This window comes from Zootermopsis nevadensis, unplaced genomic scaffold, assembly GCF_977971745.1.
Source record: "Zootermopsis nevadensis isolate Lab colony 2312 unplaced genomic scaffold, Znev_1.0 Znev_ptg000061l, whole genome shotgun sequence".
NCBI lineage: Eukaryota > Metazoa > Arthropoda > Insecta > Blattodea > Termopsidae > Zootermopsis > Zootermopsis nevadensis.
The window spans coordinates 15,810,309-15,826,688 of record NW_028259192.1 but is presented as its reverse complement, the minus strand read 5'-3'; the positions used below and the strand labels follow the sequence as shown (position 1 = coordinate 15,826,688).

The window sequence follows — 16,380 nt, the reverse complement described above, 5'->3', positions numbered from 1 at the left end:
TTGGGCGCTTCGCGGTTTCAGTCTTCGTCGGAGATCGATCATGCTTGTCGCGTGGTAGCGATGTACAGTCACCTGCACCACATTTATCGGAATAGTGCCGTGAGATTACGTACGGCAACTTTGCCGTCATCATACGCCCCTGAATTACGTTCGCAGGCAATACCACGTGCATGGAGTTTGCCTTCAGTTTATCTGAGAGTAGCTGGAACAGCCAAGGTCAGTCGTTACAGAAATTAATACGATTTTCATCTGAGATTTGTGAAATGAATGACATAAGCTCCAGTGCACGAATGTAATGATTCAGCAAAATCTGAGTTTCCCGCACTCATGGACCCAATTTATGTCGAAAAGTCAGTAACATGTAAGCCTTTGCAAACACATCCTGCTCTTCACATTCTTACCGCGAAATCTGAGACTGAACTGGGGCGGGGGTGTCTTAAAACGTCCGCCATGCATCTGAAATTATTGATCAAACCATCATGTTAAATATAGGCCTATATTATGTTTAGTTGTAGAAGACCACGACAAGTGGCGTCATAATTTTCATTCACAATTTCAAGCTACCGCGTTGTTGGCATAATCGATGGCAGAAAATAAAAAAAATAGTAGGCAACGTTCACTCTGGGTATAAATAGGTTTTTGCAGCTGCAGCTGTAACAGTCTGCCTTGCTGCTGGTAGGAGACTAACTGTAATGCACAAATCTGTTTAGGTCTGTGTCGACAGACCTTTGTCTTTTTGTAGTCGTACAAACAGATTTCTCAGGTGCAATGCGTCTCGTTTTTGCACCTAAATTTAATGTAAACAAAAACTAATTCACTGTTTCTTTCTTGCAGTCCACCCCCCCCCCCCCCTTCATGTGTCAGTTAGGGACGAAAGTGTCCTTTATTATTCGCATTGTTTGCGACGTGCACTGAAGATGTGTGTGGAAGATGAATGTTGACCTACCTAGTTTCATTTGTAATGTAAGATGTTCTCACTTCAGTCAGCATATTCCTTAATTGCATATTTGCTTTTATTTCAGTTATACAAATTATTTTGTTACAGAACTGTTGTAAAATGATGAATTCTCAAAGTAATGTAAAGCATAGCTTGCAAAGTGTGTAAAATGTACCGACATAACCGAGTAAATAGCATTTATAATAATAGCTAGGAATAAAGAAACTGGCTTGCTGTGTGTGCTGAGTTTATTACACGAAGAATGAATAGCATGTGTGGGATCTATTATCATTTTAACCATCAAGCCTGGCACACATTTTTTATAACTAGAAGATAGCCAGTCTGAACACGTCACTACCTCACTGACTTATGCCATGGGTTAGGATCCTTCGGTAGCAATCGATATTCAGGTGTTCAAGTAATTCAGTTTTGTCCCAGAAGCTTCATTGTTGTTTTTCTTATAAGCCGTCATTGTATCGTATCCTTTGCCAGTTCATATATCAGTTTACTGCTGCCTTAAGGTCGATTTTGATACTTTCTTCTTAGTCACAGGTATCAGCTGGCAAAAAAACATTTCAACATTCAGGCGTGTGAAAATTGTGCAGGGGAGGTATATTTTCCAGAATGTCACCCTCAACATGAGAAATTACCTTCAGAAGAGAAGAACGTTAACATTGTGAGTCGTTAAAGAATTATTCCCGTGCTTCTGAGATACAAATAGTGCGTGCAGTCATGTGTGCTGTGTGTTGCCTGAACTGAAAAGGTAGGCGTGTTCCGTGTCCGCCTCTCGAAAATTGAACAAAACGTACGTGTTTGCTTTCAACTTGGAGAAACTGAAAAGTTTCAGATATATCTTACGTAAATAGATTCTGTTGTATCCATTTCGGTTGTTAAACTATTTGTTGAAACATTTCATTTGTGTAAAAATTCGTGGGCGACTTTGTTGATGATGGGTCGACGTGCCACGTAACCTCCGCGGATAACACGATCTAGTACAGCAACTGCTTAAGTAAATTCAAACTAAATTAATCTTATTCTGTCCCACCGTGAATGTTACTACATTTCTTAACCCTGTAACATGTTTTCATAAACCACCCTTTCTCTTATATTCGCGGACATCCACGTTATAAAGGGGACAATTTATTGAAACATGGTAGTGGTTTGTTTAAAACTGTTACTACCTTTCTGTTGCAAACATGTTCCAGGTTTCCTCACTAATCCTCAACATGTAATTAGTCATACTGAGACATATGTTAACTGCTCTTGCTTGATTAATCTTCCAATATGAAATTTCTGTTGCGACTTTCATGCATTACTTCACGTGTTCATCAGTAGTTCGTATGTTTACAACTACCTTTCAACATTCAGATTAGCACAGAATTACAGGAATGAAACCGGGCCGTACAAAACACGTCTCAGAGGGCGGCTTGCGACTCGCCAGGCGAAAATCTACAACCCCCTGGACTAAGATGACCGAGGCTCGAATCAAGGCAGGAATAAGAATTTTATTATTCCTCAAAATGTCCAAATCGAATTTGGACTTCGTGTAACTTATCTAGTACATTTGCAGTTTTATGTAAGAGGACGAAATCTAAAACTTTTGCTCTGATACAAGAATTTCATGTTTCGGCTCGGATCTAAAAATTATTGAATAGATAGACTCCGTAAATGGAAGCTGTATGTACGCTGTTCTGCGTGTAATAAGCGCCAAAGGGAAGATTTACTGTACAACATGGCGTCTCGTTTGAATTAAACATAACTTGGACCTCTATTAGAGACACGTTTCTCCAACCACATAAATTCCTGGTATAAAGGTAAATTACTAGCAAGTTCTATGCAATCATTACTCGTGACTAGACGTCACAAGTCCCGCTCCGAAACTCCGACAATTTGCCGGAGCCTAGGAAAACGGGCAATTGTCGAAAAATTACAACCTGAACACAGTTGTTCTTCATATTTGTTCTGCCTGTAATGGAGAAAAACTATCAGGTAAACTCTGAATTCGTGCCTACATAATTTAATCAATGTTTTAAAATAATATTCTTGGGAAGTTTTTCGAAAATTGTTCTTTATTTTATGACAACTGTTCCTTTGTGATTTATGCCCCTTTACTGTGGAACCGGCGAATTCTGCACACAAATCGATGTGACAGAAACCATGCTTTATTATATCACACATTGCGTGATTCTGTAGCGCAAGATAAGGAAAGCTTTTAAGCAGCATTGTACTCTAGGAATGGGAATTACTTGTAGTTACAAATAGGCATTCCTAATGATTAAGTATGGTTGTGTGCCGAATGCGGTAATTTGAATAGAGAAAGACAGAACACGTTGACCTGTTTACCGGCCAGAAATTGCGTGAACATTTATTAAATGGTCATAAATATCATCGATCCATGCCGAACGCCTGATCATTTAAAGTTCAGATCATTGCATTTATGTCTACTCTGGCTTGAGATTTAGACCTAACAAACAACTTATGAAATTGGATCGTATATAGAAGTTCAATAGTCTGAGGAATACTTGCGAATGTTTATAAGTTAACTTGATATAATAATCTGATGAATGTAAGTTCATCTTTTCAAGAGACCCGAATTTTTAATGTTGTATTCATAAGGGCATGCGACTGGACCATGTCCTAAGCCAGTTGAATCCATTCCACACTGATATTCTGCTTTAATATGCATTTTAACAAAGAGAGATTTCAGGTTAACAAATAATTATTTTGTAAAAAGTGCATGTTCACCTTTTACAAGTGTAATGCATAAATTATTGTGTGCAAAATTCAACTCTGTTTTTGTTTTTGTTCTGTCCTTGTTATTGTCATCCTCCCCTCCCCACCCCACACACACACTCTAGGAATACCGTACACAGAAGCCTGAATGTGAAAACAATTATTTTTAAATGCTTTATTATCACATTAGTCCTTCGTCAGAGGTAAACCACGACAGATATGATGTCGAAACCTTTGATCTTGGTTAAACACTGCACATATGGAGACTACATTACATTTAAATAGGAATACCGTACGTAATTAGCTTCGTCCAAAAGCGAAACGTGTTACAGCGTTAGTGGCTTAAGTCTCGACATTATTGATCAACTGACATTCTGAATATTTGCTTGTTAATGTAACGATTTGCAGCGTAATTATACATGCAACGCTGAAATGGTCAATTATAAATATATTATTGTACATGACGTTTCAGAGTAGAATATATTCCCATTTAGGTCATTGGTTACCATGCTGACGTATATGTTTCTTTATTCTTATTTTCAAGATTTGTGTCAGTGGTTGGGGTCGAAACCATAATCATAGGACTTGTACACTGCACGTATGTAAAACTGCAAACAGAGGTTGTAAATGGTCGTATAATATTAGATTTATTTACCAGTTGGACTTCTTGCTGAAGAGGGGGATCTTAATAAATCTTAGCGTCTCCAAATACGGCATAGCTTTAATCACCGCATGACAAATTTATTTCGTTTACTTAATCAGAGTTAATGATTTAATGTAAGCAACAAATCAGTCATTCGAAGCTACATAACACGAAATTGCACATAGAGCTGTGAACGTTGTTTAAATTCAGCTGCTTAATGCAGCCAACGCGCGCGACTTCAAACCCTTTGTTGCGTACTTGTGCGTTTTACCAGCCCACGCTGGAACAAATTTTCGTTTGTGGGGTTGCCACCAACAATCACGGAGTTTTCCTGGCTGACTGCCCATAATGAACAATAAAGACGGACTCTCTCACTCGCCGTGTTACTAATACAGTTTAAGTGATGCTGCGAATCACTGAAAAGAAAACGTGTTTCCATCATATCGCGCATACAATGGGATTTCAAAACAATTGAGACCAAGAGCTTAGATGTATTTTGTTTATATCAGAATAGTTGTATACATATGATTCTCTCCGCCTTTTCGTGTGTTCCTCGCTTCTGACACCCTGCCATTTTAAATTCGTCTGGAAATCACTTCCAAGTAGCATGAACACGCTATATTCGTCGTACCAGAATCGAAAATTAACGTCCTGCATTTATTCGGAACTCCTTGCTCTTACTTTAACATTAACGTCAGCTTTCAATGCTGTAAACGTACGTTGCCTTTAGATTCGATGCCGTTCGGATGTCATCTAAATAAAAGAAAACGTGCCACTTACTTCACTATTGCGGTCAATTAACGACATTCATTGACGTTGCCATTACGTACCGCTGGCATGCAAGGTGCAAATGGGAGCGGCCAATCATAACGCTTGCCGTCCAGCTCGTTGCCTAGACGACACTAGCACACAACATACAAGGCGACCACCCCGAGTGCCATGACCACCAATGTCGGGGAAGATCCATCTAACAAAGAAGAGTATAGTATTCTAAAGATGGCCGCACTCTACCATAATGCAGTGCATTCTGATTGGAGGTTTCGAATCGAACTTTTGGTTGGGCTAACCGGTAACATGGTCAAAACGCTGGAGGTTGTTCCATCTCCATATTTTACAAATTCCTAACTTTAATTTCTGTGGTGTCCTGGAACCATTCATTGCACACCTTATACGACACTTCAAGGTCAAAGCTAACATCACACAGTGTAATATATGCTTCTCTGTGCAAGGAAGTTCGAGATCGTTGTACCGGAAACCTAAGTCGTGTCCCCACGAAACAATTCGGAATTTGTACTCTTTAACTCGTATTCATATGCGATGATATCAGGTAAGTGCCGAAGACACTAAAATAACTGTCATGTATGGTATTCTGTGAATGTTCTGTTATGAATAGCAAGTTGTTAGGATTTTGGGAGTTGGTGATACTCACTTTAATGCGTTGTCCCAGTACACGAAGGGACGAAAAGCTTAAACACGCCCGATTTCAGCCGAAATGAATTCTGTACTGACATAAGATATTTGAAGTTTCTGGGTTTTAACGCCTTGTAGACTCATAGACAGACATTTCGGAACAACATACTGTCTTCATCTTCATGTCGGAAGTCCACACCACATTACAAGCCAGGAAACCAACACCGAAATGTGTTTAATTTTAAGATTCTGTTGCAATAATTTATAAAGACCCTTTTCAACTACAAAAGCCATAAAGCGTCCGATGATACAGAGATTATCATGAATGGTGAGGTGAAGACAAACTTCAAGACTTCGTCAAACAAATAAAACATCAAGAATATTCAGAACCCGGCCGATAGTCGAAGCACAGGCTCGCCTGAATCCCGAGAAGGGTGGCTAACCACTACGTCCAGTGTTTGGCTAAGAGAAGCCTGGGTCTGTGCGCATTCAAATTCTCGGGTATAGGTTCCAACTAGCGATTTGTTACTCGGTAGCTTCGACAATACAGAAACTCACGGCACAATCTGAAAAAACTCATGCAGTGCACACGTGACTGCAAACCCCTGATACTGTGCGATGTATGTGTGGAATTGACGGCTTCAAATTTTCCCACATATCTTTTACATCACCACCCCCTCCTAAAAACCTAGCCAATGATCTTCAGCTGTTTTCTATAGCTGCATCATAATGACCTATTTTAAGAGATGGGGTGGAATGTGGAAAAGGGATGATAATGCCCATCTACCAAAGCATGACGTGCTATTCACTTGCATTGCAAGGTTGTTGCTGGCCAATTTCTCTTGATATGTCATTCAATATTTCAGTTATGCCGTTCCTTCTTCGCCGCCACCCCCCCAACACCCCTCCGACCCCATTAACATAATAACCTCGTACGTGCTCCCAAGAGGCCCGTGTTGCTACGCATAAAATGTTGATGGGTTTTGTTGTTTTTGATACAAGTCGCCTTTTTTGTGTGATGCTTGTGTGCAATTTACTTTAATTGAAATGCGTAAAGATTCAGTTTCAGTTCTATTTGGATGTGGTAGGGGGAAGTGACCTATTGTATTGGACTGTTCCAGTAGGTAGAAGGACTAAAGATAACCCATCTCACAGCCGAGGTTTGAACCAGGTAATACCAAGATCGGATACGTTAACGATACATTACATGCCGTGCATTGCCTTGTGTGCAAAATAACCATGCAGGTCGCGTATTTTGTGGTTAAGGTAACCTGTCTAGGCGAAGGACAGTTCTATCAGTTCACCCTGTCCGTCCGTCCGTGTGTAACTTGAGAATGGATGAACGAATTTTAATAAAATTCTATATTGGGGGAGTTCTACGAAAATTTGTTGGCACATTCCTGTTTTCATTAGATCCGACTACAGTAGCTAACGAAAAATCGCTATGAAGAAAATTACATGCATTTTTGGGCGCGCAAGACGGAGAATGGTTGGTTGATTGGATTGGGAATCCCCCAATCAACTGCGCAATCACGTGGCAGAATGCCCACTCAAAGGTCATTCATTGATCTCAGGTAACTCTCGTTACTGGCGCCACTCTGAAAGGTCACATACTGAAGAACTATCCAGAATTGTTACGCTATGCGTTCATTGCATTAGTCACGTTGCCTGAGTTACATTTATTTTCGCATTACTGTTAATTGTGAGTTGATTTAGTTACCGTGATCAGAGTAGGCTACATGAACTGGTTCACTAAAGGAAGTCTCCACATATACACATTACGGGTTCTGAACTTTTTACATATCGAGGGCCTTATTCGTAATCACTTAGTGACTCTCGGTTTGCAAGGCTGTTAATGAAGACAACTTTTTGAAACTTCACGGTAATTAATGTAAAATGCTGCTAACTTGCTATTGCAAACAGGCTAACATTACAATTTTGTTAGACACCTCTCTTCCTTGAATAATATTTTAATAAACTCTTAAGGATTAGGCCTTGCGGCTTGTTTCAATTCATAAGGTACCCTTTAATATCAGGTTTAATTTCTGTTGTTGCAATTTGCGCGCATCCTTGAAAAATTTCATTAGTAAATTCTTTACTTAACGTTCTTTGCCCACAGCATTGGTTATTGATAGCTACTGACTTTAACTAAACACGTTTTATGACATCAGGGAAATATTTTTCAACACTGCTTTGCTATTCGTCAAGTGTTGTCACGTGCCATTTTAATAAGGAAAGGGCACACGGCTGATTTTTCGAGGTTGTTCGTGCAGCAGGTGTGTTCTGGTTGTTTCCGAAACAAAGTCCCTAGACTGTATGGAGACAGCATCTCTAGGCAAAACAACAGGGTCTGTACATACCTCAAGATTATTTATTTTTGCTCGTGTGCATGTGATTTCAATTTGCACCAATCAAACATGCAGCAGAAACACTGGTTCCTAAGTTATTTCTGTCTACTTCGGGGTAAAGTTGTGTGCTTTTCTGGCTAGTTTTAAAATTTCTACACTAAACCGTGTCATACCCAGACATCGTCAGCTTCGCCGCTTTCTGTTGGTGGGCGTATCCTGATCAAGAGAAGCCCGCATGGTCTTATTAAGCAGCTGTTGTAAAATATAGTAATAACACCTCTTTCACATTCCACCAGTTTTAGTTGTCTGGCCACGCACTACTAGCCAGATTATTGCCGCTGTATCTATTTACAATCTCTGGGTGTAGAATATAGTTACTACTGAACAAAAGGTTTAAAAATACACGTCGTAAATACAGTGCCAGATGCACATTAACGTCAATAAGATTACCGATGGAGTTAAATACCAACATTTCTTAGAAGCAGTCTCTATCTCAGGGCTGATCGACATCTTCACGCCTTGAGAACCTCAAATCTCACATACTGATTAATGTTTAAAACGTTGTCAGTACTGGGAACTGGTACGGAAAGTGTTCAGGTTAGCATTAAATTAGACTATCCATGTGACTTCGTCCACATTGCACGAGTTTTAAATCGTGGTTGATGGTCACTACTGCGTCTTGGGGTCTTGAGACGGGTTCATATGTACCACTGATCCTGCACCCTGGGCATCGTTTTTAGCTTCCCAGTGGACTTGACATTTACTGACATTTCGTCCTTCTGCTGCCGCCGGCTTTCAACCTCTTCATCCCTTACTCTCTTTTTGAGCAACAATACGCGATGCAACGCGGCTCTCGCCCTCTGTCGCGTCGGCCAGTCAGGAAAACAAGCCCCTTCGTTCCTCCTACCCGTCCATCACAAGGCTCAGGGGTGTCCGGTCCGGTCAGTTCATTTCATTTTATCAACTTTTTACTGATTACTTTAATGTCGTAAATTCTCCAGTTATCTTGGGAGATCAAGAAGGAATTTGTGCTTGTGGCATGTAGGCGAATATGAGAGGGGTGACACAGCTTTCTTTTTAAATCGCACGCGACACGTCTGTCACGTGTTTGATACAAGATTAATTAAGTTTCTTTGATTGAAAACGTAGCTATACAAAATGCGTATATTTCATGAGGAACTCCACAGAACAGCATTTGAGAAGCTGATTGCCGCTTGGCTGGTCAAAATTCATCCGATTTTTATGGAACACAAAGGTTCCACTGTTTCATAACAGACTGTCACTGAACCCAATCCTGACCGAGTTGAATCCAATTTTAATTTCTTAAAAGACACTTTTTTAGTATCAGGCCTCTTCTTCCATCAATGCTTGGGTTTACCACGTTGGTCTCTTCCCTTCAGTTTTTCCAATTAATGATCATTAATGTTCAGTCAGAAAGGTGTTTGATGGCAGGAAGCCGGCTTCGCCCATTTGAAAGCAACACCACGGTTTCCAAATGCCTGAGGAAAATCTCGAAATCGAGTAGCCTTGGACGGAAATACCTGGATTGCTAAGCAGGAGCGTTATCAAGTAAATAGGTAGATGAAAATTCGAGATTATTCGTTATTCGCCGTTTGATGAAGGACAGTTAGGTTCGTGTATGAGGGGATATTGCTTCAGAATAATGCTTCTACTCTTGAAGAACAATGATAACAATATATACCACCTACGTTAATATCACGTTCTACATTTTGTCTGCAGAGTGTATGCGTGGTTTTTCGAACTATTCGTTGTGACAGGTAACTTTTTTTTTTTACGGAATTCGTACTTCAGGGGCTCGGAGAATGCACTATGTTCTGTCTCCATATGGTCCTTCCTCGGCGATTTGTGTGTTTTATTGTGTTCGTAAGCATCTTTTGCTGCTTCACTAAATTTATCTCGGCATTTATAACTTCGTACAGCTACAGGCATCTACGAAAAGTTTTCCGACTTCGACCATTCGCAAATATCCAGCGGTTGTTCAAAGGCCTTGAGGCATCAGTCCTTTACAGGCGCTTATCGTACGATCGCATTCGATGTTTAATATTCTCCTTGCACCTTTTCCTAGGTATTCCGTGAGGTTTCCTCGCCAGAATCGGTGCATTTCTCATCTCTCCTCATCCTCCAGTGATCTGACCACGCTTCTCGCGTGATTTTGTCCAACATCCTGTTCCTCCTGTTTAATCTAAACTAAGAACATTTTAAACAAAGGGATGCGCCTGCAGGCATTTGGCCAACCCTGGAGCAGTCACTAGCATTCACGAAGCTCGCCGCTTTGCTTTCCTTGGTTGCAGCCTTTTGCTGTTGAGCGACGAAGCGCAATGTATAATATAAAGGGGGGAGGAACCACTGATCCCTCCAACCCTACAGATTCCCTTTTCAAAGAGCCACAAAACACAGGGGCCTAAAAACCTGACCCCTCTTGTTTCTGCATATCCGACGTCCTCAGCATTAAGCTTCACCATAAAACCCTTATCACGTCAACCCTGGTGGGAATGGTCAATAGGAATGTTGCTGTTTAACGAATGGCGATGGAGGCGTAGTGCGTAATTTGTGTTTGGTTTTGCTCGGAATTAGAACCGGGCTTGCGGTTAAGGCGAGAGTCGCATAACAGATCTGTCACACAGGGAACGGTCTTCGCCTTTAAGGTTCGAGACTCTCGTAGTTAAGGGACGAGTAACTTCGGATTAATGAAAACTAAAACTGCGTAAAGCAAGTTAACGGGTCTTGGACTCTACACGGCTACATGGGACGGGGCACTGATTGGCTATGCCACCGCCTTCAACCTGTAACTTTTACTGTACTGAATCGCACTTGCTGAGGTTTGCAGAGCTACTTTTGCATTGACGATGTTCTTCTGGGTTGTGACGCCTTATATTCGTATAGGTACATGACCAACGTTGCGGAGGAACATACTGTCTCCATCTGCGGAGCGCCACAACCGACAACATTATTATTAGCACTTCATTTACTATTATTCAGTGCTCGAAAACTCGGAGTCAGAAACTTATGAATTTCCATTACTTTGCAGGTAAGAAGCTGTACAGATAATCCGTGGAATTCCGGGCTTGGTAAGTGTTCACTGGTTTGTCATGAACTCTGCGTTTCCTACAACTTATTCGTAATTTTCCAGACCTGGCGATCTAGGATCTCGCATCAGTTAACCCCTTTGAATGTGTTCATGATTCGGCTGCTTTCAATGTTTGGGTGTTAAACCTTGAACGAGCCACAATGTGTGACAGACGATCACCGATTCAAACATTTTCGTTTCTGTTGGGTTTACCAGATTCAAGGAACTCGTCAGTAAGCCCTTGTAGGAGCTAAATGCCAAATATAATTCCTGATACAGATGTGCGACAATGCAAACGAATTATTTACCGTTGTAATGTTTTGTGAACGATCCTTCAAGCAGTTGTGCCTTGTAAGACTAGCAAGAAATACAATCAATAAGCATGGTACTGTGTTCCATATCTGTGTATAATATTCACTAGTCAAAATTTCTAACAATACCATGCATTTGTCAGATTTTATCACAAACTTCAGGCCAGAAAGCCTACTTAGTAAAAGCTGAAGAGTCAGAGTTCACTTTCGCGTCTACAAAATTAGGCTGAACGCAAAAATAAATTGTTCCTAGAACAAAAGAACTGTACATTGGAATGGACCACACAGGAAGGAGATTTGAAATGGGGTTGATGAAAATCTGTGAGTGGGAGACTTCCAAGTTTCTTTCGTAACACTGGCAAACGACAGGTAAATGTGCTAGTGAGTATGGCTGTGTTTGGAGTGTTGCGTCATGTAGCCTGGTAGAATTTCACCAGCGTTTCAGAGGGTTACTGATTCCTCCATCATGGTGATATCGCCCTGATGATGAAGGCTGTAAGCGTCTCTGAAACGTAGCAACAACCCAGAAGTTATTTTCATAAAAGGCGCCCTGAGAACCAGAAATATGACATCTGCTAGTGTTTGATTTAGAATGATACTCGCGATATCCTGTACTCGACCAACCACAGTATTTAATCGGCAGTGTCGACGTGTCCGCAGGTCGGGTAAGTCATATTACACTCCTTTCTGTTCCATTCTCGTCGGTATTCGTGAGCCGAGACAACCTCGAGGTCTGGGAAGACCCAGTCAGTCGGTCATTTCGATCCGCCTACATTGCGATGCGACCTGCTCAGTCGCCGAGAGCCTGAATGCAAATGGGACGGAGAACCGTTTCAGTATTCAGACACAAATTACCCACTGTTACTACGGCAACGTTTTCCTGTAGATCCAGATATAAGTTGTGTACTGTTACTACAAATTTTAAAATAAATTCAGATCAACATTTATTGGCCTTTCTAAACGATAAAATTATTTAATTCTCTCACAACCTAATTTCAATTTTCCATCTGAGCCTTGTTCTGATGAATATCTTTCAATGACGTTTTCAACAACAATTATAGGCATTTGTTTCGCTTGTGCATTTTTGCACAAGTCCAGTCTTTGATTTTATCACCCTTTCTCGTTGAATATTATTTTATAATAAGACCAACCTTAAATGTTTCATAATTCAGGTATTCCCGCATTTATACCATTTATGACACAGGTCAGATTCCGATCATCGCGGATGAGGTCTGTGATTAGATTTTCGGTCCTGGGGTTCACTGTCTTGGCTGCGGGTTTTCGAGGCGCAAAGAAAATTTATTCGATTCCCTTCCGAAGACATTACTAACAGTCGTCCTCGTGTTAACGCTATGTTGGCATGGTTAGAAACTGCGCCGAAATAAGCTTACAGATGCATTGGTCTAATATTACTTTTTGTTCTTTTTATTTCAAATTGTGATGTGAGAAGGTAGGTGTACCCCCATTCGCTTGGTTACTTGCTTTACGAATAGCTACAGTAGACTTGCCAGTAAGTAAATAGAATAATAGAAACCGTTTATGAGGGTCACATTATAGGTATGCCTACTAGCTTTTGGTGGTACGAATTAAATGTTACAGAGAATAACGAAACAAAGAAGCTTGAAAATCTGTTTCTTTCGAACGACTGACGGAATTCTATCGTAAAATGTAAAAAAAAAAAAAACAGAAGTCACTAGCGCTGAAACAATTTCCGTGCCGCCTTGTACCACATGACCACTTCGTTTTTGATCGTTCTGTTGGAATAAAATGTGCAGGTCCTTTCGTACCATCTTGCTGCGCCTGCAGCTGACTGGATTGTCACAATACGGTACTTTGCTCTTCAACATCTCGAGGTTTGGCCATGTCGAAATATAAGAACAGCGAGGTCAAGGTTAAGCTAACTCTCACATAGGCTACAGTGTGCTTGAAAAGTTCCCTATCATTTCATAACTGTGTGCCATGTTATCACCACTCGCTAACTCCATAGACCGAAGTCCTCCTTGAGAAACGAATGGTTTCACAGCCAGTCAATAAATCATCCGTCTTTTGTAGAATCTAAAGGATTCTCCAGTGGATTCTGCCTCGAACCAGTAGAATCTAATCCACACATTTCTTTAAGATCAGTTTTAATTTTACCCTCTAAAAGTCCTGTAGACTATACCTGAGTGTCTTTTCCTTTCATGCTTTCGGACAAAACGTTAGCCTGCTGCATGTCTCTCTCATGTATGTCTTCCTCTCCGTTTCTGCATGACCCACCAATTTCTTTCTCAAAGGACTAGTTCCTACAACTTTGCCAGAAATGCTGAGGAACTTTCCTTCTCCGCATGTTTCTGACTACTAAAACAATTTGATTGTTCCATAAGCACTGCAACTGGGAAAAGAAACTGAATCCAACGACTGCTTCAAACAAAAACAGATTAATTTTGTATTAACGTGATCCAACAGGTTGCCATCTTCTGCGCAGAAGAAACGATTGTATCAGATAAATCGAATTTATTCTCGTATACACTTCAAATGCAACTATGAATCTTTTGCAAAACAAATATAGGTTATGGAGCTGGAATAAAATAAGCACTGTAATTTCAAGTTCGTTGTCGTTAAGGTTCCACGTAACCGGTCACTGTTAGCTGAATATTTGCATGTCTTGTCGTACCTACACATTCCGTTGGTTGAATAATTCCCTTTCCAAAAGAAGTAATAACATGCTATTAGTACAAACATAAAGAGACATTTCAACTCTCTTTTCGTGACTGAATTCACCTCTCTCTCCCCGTAAGACTATTAAATTACGGGAAATCAAACAGCACAGTCGACAGATTATAAAGTGTTACAAAATTCTCCAAATTAGCAGTGGAACACGTGTGAAGCGACCGCTGTGAGTTGTATATTGCGCGTGTTTAGCTTTCTCACTGCACATGTGAGGTGTGAAACAATTCGCTCCTACAATTCTTGTCGATGCTGACCTCTGTCGTAACGCTATGTGGAATTGCAGGTTGACACCAAGTTTCAAGAAGAAACATACAGGTATCAGAATGCCAGTACTCTGAGCTTTCATTTCATTCATAAATACTCCGAGCAGTATCTTCATTCTAATTAGCGAAATTTTTTAAAATTCAATTCATTTAGCCACATTCAAATAATGCGCGAAGTTTTATCTTAATGCGACGCTTAGATCGATGTTATCGAGGCCTTCGGAAGCAACGTCGTGAAATGCAGAAAATCAGGAAGCGTTGCAAAACGTATCTTGAAGGTGAGAGAGAATTCCAAACAGATCGCTCCGTGTTACTTGGGTCGCGCTGTACCAGGCCCGTTGTGCCCATACTTCTGCCCCGAGGCCGAGCAGCAAGGTTACCGACCCCCACACCACGTCTCCGTTGACCTGCTCCCTCACTCGCGTACTTTCCTTCTTTTTCTCCGTTTTTCTTTCATCCAGTAATCATGCTGCAATGCAACATCACCAGGTAGACCCTTCACTAGAGGCTTCTTCCTATACTCTGGTCACCGTTATGTTCATCGCTCTTAACATAATCAACATCTAACGTCTTAGCAGCCACAAGGTCACAATTTACGTAGTCATCGTGCTGTTTCCCGTTTAAGACAAGGGCTACATTGCCAGAAGGCGCTTGCTTATTTATCTCAGTTATAGTGTAATCTTAAAATCTCACGTTAAACGATACTGACACCTGTAGTTTCGTTTCCAACTCGACAGCATTTCTTTGTCACTAAAATATAAGCCGATGAACCAGGTGACTAAAGTAAACCGTTTCAGTAACAGGAATAATATGGGTGACCGCCACACTAATGACCGGTGTTACTTTAAGCAGAGAAAGGTAAGTCGGCGAACGTGGATCACGCTGATAAGCATTTGCGAGACACAGGCAGAGGTGATGTCATTACCACCCACGACTTTATTCAAGTCATTAAAGGAATTTACGCGGTCCTATTTGTGCACTTTTCCAGTGTAGACTAGCAGTGGCAGATTGATAGGTTAATTAAATTCAATACCAGTATTAATTATCTGCGTTGTTAACAGGTGATTACGCTAATATGTAACTAGTTGTAACTGTTTCTTCATCCCTTTTAAGGTGAATGTACAAGGCAATTACCGTGATGCAGATGTGTATTTTGGATGTTACTGTAAACACTCGCGATGATCCAGGCCTGAAGTTGGACAAGGTTAGTTTCCTTCGTATTGACGGCTAACAAGTGCTCCAGTGACTGGTTGGACAGTTGCTTGCATGTGTTTACGTCATTTGGTACAGCTCGGAATGCCAAGAGATCCATACATAAAGATAGACCAAAAAAGAGTTTGTTCTGCATATGTGTGATCTGAATGCATGAACTACTTACTATTAGTGCAATGGCTGTGCTGCGGGCATGCATTCACCACTCCCCTGCCCCCTTCGATTACTCTTTTCCATAAACTATATTCCGTGGTTACCGCAGTATTACAAATGCTGTCCTTACTCGTAACTCAGTTCGTGACCGAGGAGAAATGACTTCATTATTTGACTAAACACAAATTAAGTTTAGAAAAAAATAATCTCGATACATTACTCACAGGTTGCTATTTCACTTCCCACACATTTCCCATTTTCCCAAATGGAAATGTGATAAATTACCATAGTTGGGGGATGGGCTATTTTTTTATGTTCATAATAAATACGTCAAACTATTTATTTCCCTGTTTCATTCGGTCATGATGCTTTGTTAAATACACGTAACGATCAACAGACACTGGAGCCTTAAATTTTAAAATTAAATGGCTAGTTTGTGAGGAATTCGTGGACATGTATATATGTATAGCCTGAAGGATTCGATTGGAATCCAAATATCGCTTGATGCATTGCAAATACACCTCTGTCAAACCAGTCCATGCTAGACTTTTTCCCACGTAAATTATCAGGAAA

General features: G+C 40.7%; 1 protein-coding gene across 4 annotated transcripts in view; it reads left to right on the top strand.

Moving 5' to 3' along the window:
• The window catches only part of svp (COUP transcription factor 2), a 189,712-nt gene that overhangs the window by 132,885 nt on the left and 40,447 nt on the right, over positions 1-16,380 (top strand). The window contains exon 7 of one of the 4 annotated variants that reach the window (XR_015532725.1): positions 11,121-11,160. The exons of the other annotated variants lie outside the window; for them this stretch is intronic. The gene's annotated coding sequence lies outside the window, so the exon portion shown is untranslated. The remainder of the gene's footprint in view (positions 1-11,120; positions 11,161-16,380) is intronic. 4 annotated transcript variants of the gene reach the window in all.